General features: G+C 39.9%; 1 long non-coding RNA gene across 2 annotated transcripts in view; it reads left to right on the top strand.

The window, feature by feature from the left end:
- Positions 1-261: 261 nt before the first annotated feature.
- The window catches only part of LOC136791088 (uncharacterized), a 30630-nt gene continuing 22451 nt past the window's right edge, over positions 262-8440 (top strand). Inside the window, exons 1-4 of one of the 2 annotated variants that reach the window (XR_010832328.1) lie at positions 262-1391; positions 2844-2886; positions 4464-4592; positions 5485-7102. This is a non-coding gene — a long non-coding RNA (uncharacterized lncRNA). Of the gene's footprint in view, positions 1392-2843; positions 2887-4463; positions 4593-5484; positions 7103-8440 lie in introns of those variants that run through there. The other variant, XR_010832326.1, reaches the window with a different exon arrangement.

Genomic DNA, 8440 nt, shown 5'->3' with positions numbered 1-8440 from the left:
TCTGCTTTTATTTTCATTTTCTCTTTTTTTCATTTTTCTCTTAATATCAGTAAAGTTCCTGCTTGACAAGAAGCATATACTTTCCTCTGAGAAGGCTAATTCATCAGGAAACAGTTGTCTGCAACTTCTAGTATTAAACATTGCTTATGGGAAGACTTATTTTTAGTGAATCAAGAAATATATTCATATAATTCCAGTCTCTGTTTTTTGGAAGTGTTTTTCTCTGGCTAGTCCGCGAAGTACTCTGATATAATTTTTCTATCTTCTTGGTCTCTCTTTAGGAGGTAAAATATCCTGAGTATTTGGACCTCCGAGCCTACATGTCTCAGTCAAGTGGAGAACCACTCCTCTACGCCTTATATGCGGTGCTGGTGCATCATGGAATCAACTGTCGCACAGGACACTATGTATGCTACATGAAGGTAGAAGTCAACATCATTTCTAACAGGGTAAAAGGTTGTGCTGGCAAACCAGTTCAAGTGTTACTAGTAGTACTGTTTCTAGGCAAAAAGATTTTCTGAAATAACCCCAAACTTGAAAATGGGATCTTGTATAAAATCTTAAGCTGTGATTGACTCTCTGCTTAAGAGAGGCCAAACGTGTACCTACTGAGAAGCTAGGTGATAAGTGTTTTTGTACACTTATAAGTGGTCATTTTGTAAAGAGACTGCTGAAAAATCTGAACAGTGCTGCTGCAGAACTCTGAATGGGGGGCTAGCAACTGTCTTAACTGATCTGGAATCTTGAGTTTACTTTTCAGTGGACAGGAGGAGAGTCTCTCAAGGCAAACAGAGAGAGAAATAACACCCGATACTCATGTCAACATAAATTTATGCTCAGAGTGTAGGTGTAGGAACAGCGTCGGTATGTATATGGAACATCGGGAGAGGAAACTATATCGGTATTTACAGCTTTTCTACTTCCTTGTCAGAGAGACGTTGTCTCCAAATTAGAAATTGATGTATTTTGAATAAGGGCTGGTGGATCGGATTTATTCTTACTAGTGTTAATATTTGCTCTTGATTAGTACTTAATATCTGGTAACGCATCAATCAATCGTCAAAAATAAACTTAAAAATGTGTAAGGCTTATCTCGTTGGTCGATACAAAGACCAAGGTCTTTTCTCTTTTCTCTTTTTTTTTTTTTTTCCCAGTATTGTTTTTCTGTTTTCCTTCTCACTGCAGTCTTGATTTTGTTTCTTGTCCCTTAAGTATGTTTTCAATGTGTTGTTGAAACATTTTCCCTTTCAATGCAAAAAAAGGAGCTGTCACTGGTGTCTGCAAGTTGAAGACTGGAGCTTATCTGAAAATCACTGAGCCCAAGAGCTGTCACCTTAGTCTTCCAATAGGACAAGGATGTCTTCGTTTTCTCAGTTAAATGCATTTTTCAGGTTTGTGTATTATTTTCTCAGGAATGGAAAGTGTGCGCACAATTTGCCAGTTGTGGGACTAGGAGTTCTCTTATTTCCTGTGCTTTGTTTAACCTGTCTTAAGTTTAATGGATAGCAATCAAGGTGTACTAGAAATCTGAAAACACTTTATGCTTTGTTCTCTCAGTCATTTTGGTATAACAAACTAGCTTATGGTTTAAACCCTCCATTAGGTTAGCATTTTCCCTAAACGTAACAAGTCCCTGTGTGCTACAGGAAGACAGTAACAAAAAATTAAGTATAGATATTCATCCTGCCATTATTCAGCTTCTGCCTATGGACAGACAATTACACTTATTTAAAGCGGTATCCTCTTGAAACCTAATCAGCATGTTAGAAAGCACTTAGTTATCGGCTTTTGTCCTGGAGGGCTGAGGTTTGTTTTGTTTTGTTTTACATTCAGCATTTCCTTTTCTAGCTTCCATTCCCCTGTTGTTTTGCATGAGGAAAACATGCAGCTTTACAAAGTAGAACGGAAAGAGATGCTTTTCAGTCTAACTTTTCAGTTTTTTGTAGGAGTTTTAAATGTGGTAGGTGCAAAACAGCATAAGTACTGCTGCCAAAGTTATATTCAAACAAGTATTTCTTGGAGAAGCAGAAGAAGCCCAGGGAGAAATAAATTTACAAACATGCTCTTCATGCTCTCCTTTCCCAAGATTTCTCTGAGATATATCCCATAGTCTGTGGGTTTTGAGGTATGTGGTTCCCAGGAGTGAAAAGGAGGGCCAAACAGCTCTCCTCTCGGATCTCCACGTGCCAGGGCTTTAGTGTACTGCCACTTATGGCTCCGCTTTTCACCTGGAAAAAGCGACCTCATGCTGTAAACTGAGGAGCCCTGCAATTGTTCTACTTGGGTTTTTTTTGTTTTTTTTTTTTTTTCCCCTGCTCGTATAGGCTTAGAAATGTGCTGATGAAACAATAAAAAAGCCAGCTTGGTACATCTCCTTACAAAAAAATAAGTACAAACTTGAGCTCCTGATCGGCTTCATGCTGAACTCTGTGCTGTTCTTGTCGTAATCTTGGTCTCTCAGTAGATAATATGGTTTAATTACGAATAGAATCATGTGATGAAGAAGATCTCACACTGCAACAAATTCAGCATCTCAAATGAAATTTTACATTTTCCGTGATTTTCTTTCTGAGCAGAAGTGTGTAGTATTAAATATATATATATATATATCTGTGATGAAGCCACGGTCGCAGTTACTCAGATATCTTAATAAGCACTTGCAGGAAGATAAATTGCTGCATCTTTTAGCATTATTTAATTGTAGGGTTAGAGACATGTTGATTCAACAGTGCTGTAAAGTTTCTAAGAGGTCACTTTGAAAAATACCAGCTAAATTACTGGCAAGACTGCACCCGTTCTTAAAAACAAACAACCCCCCCAAATCATCTGTTTTCCTCTTACAGGTAACTGAAGTAATCCCCGAAGAAGACTGTTCACTATCCAAAGGCAAGTTTTATTTTTAAACATTTTCTACATTTTATACCTAGCCACAACTTAACAACCAGTTAACGGTCGGTGACAATCCTGTTCAGTGTTGAAAATGTCATTCTGGCATAGGAAACAAAGGACTTCATCTTCTTGCTTTACAGCTGAATGTCTTCTACATAATGTTTGGAGAAGTGAAATCTTGCAAGAGGTTTTCAAAAATTCTGCCCCGGTTTGGATGATGAAGTAAATTGCCATAGTCAGTAGATTCTGGCACTGACAAGTTCCTTCAAGCTAAAGAGGGAGTGCGATTGTTGCAAAGCATGACTGTGTTTTGAGACAGGGACGACCACAAGTTTTAATCTTAAAATACGACATGGAGGGGAGGCTGGTTGTTCACACATTCTTGCAAACATTAATACAATCTGTCCCATTATCAAGAACAAAATTAGGGACTGAACGGAGGTCTTTCAAATACCAGTGTTGCAAAAATAGACTTTTTATGCTACTAATGTCAAAAGAATCCTGATTGTACTAAACTGTGTCTCTTCTAGCTGATAAATCAGGAATAGCACAGAAGAAAATGCGTCTGCTCTAATGCTCTTTGGGCTTCGGTGAATTCTCTGGCCAGCAGATGGCGAACTCGCTTATTCTAAACCAGTCAAAAGTATAGGGAGAAAGTAAATGTCTTGCACACATTACACAAGTCCAGGGCATTGGGATCACTGGGCTACATGAGTGAAAGAGATGTACCCCAACAGTACCCCACTTAGATACGCTGCTTGCAACATAAGCAGGATGGGAGGGCTGTGCAAAGCAATTTTGGTAAATTGAGGAATTCATGTATTTCATCAAGCCTAAAGATACTAATTAGTTTCATGTGGGGGAAGGTCAGTCTTTCAAAGAAAAGAAAAAACATCTCTTAAGCAGGATTTTCTGAATGTTGGAATCTAATCTGAAAAAAGGCCACTTCAGCAGGTTATTTATTTATTTATTTATTTCTTACTGTATTGAACCTCTCAAGTAAGCTAGGAGCAGACTAGGAACAACTGAGGACTTGTTAGAGTGTGCCTTTTCACCTGGACTCATGTTACTTTGAATAAATTAACAAGGATAGCTAGTGATAATTTGTGATTTAAGGAAATTCCAGATACGTGAGAGAAAGAGCAGCGTTAAAGCAGTTAAATTCCTGCTCTCTCTAATAAGTGCTCTCTCTAGCCAGTTTCTGAACGCTTCTGTTCTGTGGCTAGGATTTGGTCAGCTTGACCACAAGATCACTAGTAAAACAAGGATGCCGTCCAGTCAAACCTTCAAATGAATGCAACTTACCTAAGGTCTACCGTTTGCTATCAAAACAGGTAGCTTTGTCCTAATATTCTGTACAGTTGACCAATTTTAGCATGGAACTGAAATGCAGTCAGTTTAATGGGAGGGCTTTGGAAGCTGCCTTCTCCAGTCAGTTCAGCCCTGTAGTCAGAGAGCAGATCAAGCTGTGTGCAGGCTTGTGACTTCTCTCTTTAGAAAGAAAACCACTGAGCCAGACAGTTCCATGTTGAGTATCACAACAGGGAATGACATTTCTTCCCTTTGTCTTTCAGATGCAGAGCTTACTGACGGAAGCCTTCAATACTCAGACTAAACCTACCATCAAAACGGACGACCTTTTTACCATCCAAACCAACCATTTTTCCATCAAACCCAACACTTTGGGTTTTGAAATGAAACTGGTAAGCCACAAGTCTTTATTGAATCTATTTTGCAGTGAAAGGGTTTTCTCTGTAACCTGATCATTTAAACTGTTGTGCTTAAAAGAAGGTCACTTGCAAGAGCGGTTATAATCCATGCTATAAAATTGAATCATCCTCTAGAAAGAAAAAAAAAAGGAGCAATTATCTTGCATGTACTCTTGATAAAGGAGGAGCTACACAATGGTATATAGTTTCACACTTTATTTTTGAGAATGTCCAGGCTTAAGTAACAGCTCTTGATGATAAATGAAAAGATTAATACGCAGTGGATTTACACAGAACATTGCGTTTTTAACAATGATCGATACAGAGTATTTGTCATGCAAATCACCTGTGTACACCAAGAAATACTTATTTCAATATATATCTGTACAGTATTTACATTTTATATTTAAACTCTAACTCGAAACATTTTCCAAGAAAATACAGAAATGGAACTGGTAAGCCACAAGTCTTAATCTGCAGCATTTGGTCTACAACAGACCTGGCTTTTCCAGCAAGCGTATCTACATAGATATGTAACAAATCTTAAAAATAGGCATTGTTTTTATATATGAAGCATTATAAATGCTGCTTGGTTTATAAAGCTTCGGTTTTGTACCCGTTTAAAACTGTTCAAAATGTCAAGTGATTTAGAGCTTACTTTGTCAGAATATTTTAAAATTTAAGTCAGTCCAGGGGAGTTTAACTATTATATACAGTTCTCTCCCTAGATTGCACTGGCAACGGGGCAGCAATTTAATGCTAGAAATAATATACTTCCTGCTACGATCTCCTCAGTTACATGTTACTCTAAATAATTATTTCTGCAGGGTATAAGAACTTCAAATACAGCAAACGAACTCTCAAGGCGTTTCCTTTGTGCTTACAGGTAGACACCGTCGCCTGGCTGGATAAACAGATTTTCTTGAAGGTGTTATTTCAGCATATAAGAATTGATTAAAAAAAAAAAAAAAAAGTGCTTCATGGCTTATTGGTTTTGTAATCTCACAGTTCTCCAGGAACACTTGATTTGCTGCATTTCACCATTACACTCGTCAGTAGCACTGATTCTGGTTTATCACTATTTGCATTACAAATCTCCTTGTCCAAAGCCTAAACTGATGTATGCACTGCTTGAAAACAAAACGTGGTTGCAGAGCAGAAGACTCAAGTCATTAGGTTAGCAGCTGCGTAACCATACTGCTTTCCAAACATAAGATGTAGAGCTTATTGAGTTTCTATGAAGAGTTTAAACGGCTCCCATTAAGCAAAGATGTCCCCACACTGCTACTTCCTCTTAAGCAAGGATTCTACCTCCTTTGGCTGAGGCTTGCTCCCTTACATTCGAACATTCATCCAAGTAGCCTGCAATTCCACATTCGTGGGGGAAAGTCTATAGAATAGAAAAGGTTCCTCCAGTCTCTTCCTCTCAGCCTTTTTTTGAAGCATGCAATAAAGCAAAACATTCACAGGCTGACCTTCCATGCAAAACAAGGCAACTTAGTAAGACAGGAACCGCAAAACTGATTGCTCTTTAAAGTTAAAATGAGATTTGAAATAGATCAAGTTAGCAAGTGGTGTTAAGTCTGTAAGTAAGTCTGTTTTTGCCAGTGCAGCACAGTTCCCTATCATGTAGCCAGAGCTGCTTCTGTAGCTCCAAGAAGCAAAACTGCTTTGACAAAATACTGTGTCATGAAAGCATTCGTTGGTGCGGTAGGCACAGCTCAGGTTCAACAACTGAAAGACCATCAGAGTGGGACTGCAGAAAGATCTTTCAGAAGTTCCAAAAAGACATGTGGGGGTGGGAGTTTAGTTGTGTTAGATAACACAATCTTAGATAAAGATTTTGGTCTTAACGTAAAAGTAAGGGCGTCTACCGATTTCTTCAACTCCAACAACTGAAGCACAAGTCTGAAAAATCGCCTTTAAGAATGCAATGAAAATATTTAACTCTTCTGTATGTTCATAGTTTGTTGTCAAGCAAAGGAATGAATGCTGATGCCTTAACTATCTAGGGCTGTAGCTTACAGAAAGACTACACCTTCCTGTTTTTTTCCCTTTAAAAACGTTAAATCCATGTGAAATTATTTGGGGATGTTTTCACATGCAAAGCCTAATGCAACTCGTGCCTAATGCAAGCCCTGTCATCTTCTTCCTTTAGTAGTGTCGCATTAAGGGGTGTAGCCGATTGACCGTTACGGGTCCGGTCGGCTTCAGGGTACTGAACTATCACGGCCACGGATCCACCAACAACGCAGCACGCCCTCGCTCTAGTCGCGTTCAAGGAGAACTGTCACGGCCAGGAACAATGCAATTAAGTGCAGTTTATTACGGCAACAGATACACAGGTCCTTTGGATTGCCAGTGATAAATTCACTGTCTGCAAAAGCAAGCTAGCATGCATGAAATGCACAGGTACACGGCCTAGGTATTAAGATGTTAAAAAGCATAAAGACGCTAGAGATTTCTAAGTTTCCGTGGAGACGCCTGGTATAACCAAGCGTTCAGATCTTACCTCGCAGCATCCCAGTGGGCGGGGGGGGGGAGGGGTGAGAGGCTCAGCCTGTCGACTGATGTCAGAAGGTATCCTTCGTGACAGTATCTTCCCCAACATTCCCTTTCTCTTAAGCCAATTTATATTATTTTCTATCTTTTAGGTGGAGCTTGAGTGACTCCAGTCATGCGTATCTTGGTTGTGATTGGTAGAAATTACCTCGCTTGCGTTTAAAGGTACAGGCTCCGAGAAATTCAGAGGATGTGCTCAGTGAGGGGTGGTTGCCCCTTGGAGGCGGGTAGCTTTTGGGATGGAGGGGTGCTTATAATGCCTAGTCACTTAAGGCAATTACTCCACAAGGAGTAACTTTACTCCTTTAACTTAACTACTTGAACTACTTTAAGCTTTAACTACAGCATATCTAAAACATAAGGAGGATGTTACTATGTAAAAAGCAGATGAAACCAGTCCTTAACTCTTACTGCTTATTGTGCGTGAGCAGACTGGCATGAGTTTTAGCTATACTGGCAAATATCAAAGCACACCTGTGTAGTCCCAAAGCTGGGAGAAAAGCAAGGAAACCTTGAAGAAAATAGGGAGGCCTGTAGCTTGTGTAGTCTTTTAGCTGAGAAAATAAGGAAGGAGAGAGACAGGTAGCCTTGAGCTAGCAGAAGCAAGGAAGAGAAGGGATAAAAGGGAAAAAACAAGAAGGAGAAAACCAGCTCCAGACTGGCCTGTAGTAACCTTTTGCTCATTAAGGGTCATTAACACATTAGAAATCACACCTGTCAAAATGATAATCCTTGCTAATGTGGGATTCGGTGTGTGTCCCCCTCCTCCTGTACCACCCCCCCCCCCCCCCCCCCCCCCCCCCGGTGTTCCTCTGTAATGCGCAAGCTCAGTAGAGAAAAGTTAGGTGAGCTGTAATAACCAATCAAAAGGAGCCAAAGAGAGAGTTTTCACAAGTTTCCTGTGTATGAATGACGGTGATTCGAGTCAGAGGTGTGCTTGCTTTGCGAAAGATAGCCAAGTACCTGACTCTGCAGAGTTCTGTAATTAATTATGTAATTAAAAGACCTTGGTGTGCATTCCGACTCTGGGTGCTTATTGGCGCGGTGCACTGGGCACGAACTCGCGGACAACATCTGTACTCAGTGTGATGCCTACAGACAATCCTTTACTGTTGGGACCTGCATATTTTTCTGTGCCTTCAACACAAACCCTTTGGTACAACTAGTTCCCTACGTAGCTGCCAGTTCACCACTCAGTTGCACTTCTGAAGAGGAAAAGCTATTTCCCTCTAACGTAGGAGCACATACTCTAAATGCAAGCTTCACTCAGCTGGTCATTT

The sequence above is a fragment of the Anser cygnoides genome, chromosome 6 (genome assembly GCF_040182565.1).
Source record: "Anser cygnoides isolate HZ-2024a breed goose chromosome 6, Taihu_goose_T2T_genome, whole genome shotgun sequence".
Taxonomy (NCBI): domain Eukaryota; kingdom Metazoa; phylum Chordata; class Aves; order Anseriformes; family Anatidae; genus Anser; species Anser cygnoides.
This window is presented reverse-complemented; position numbering and strand designations above follow the sequence as displayed.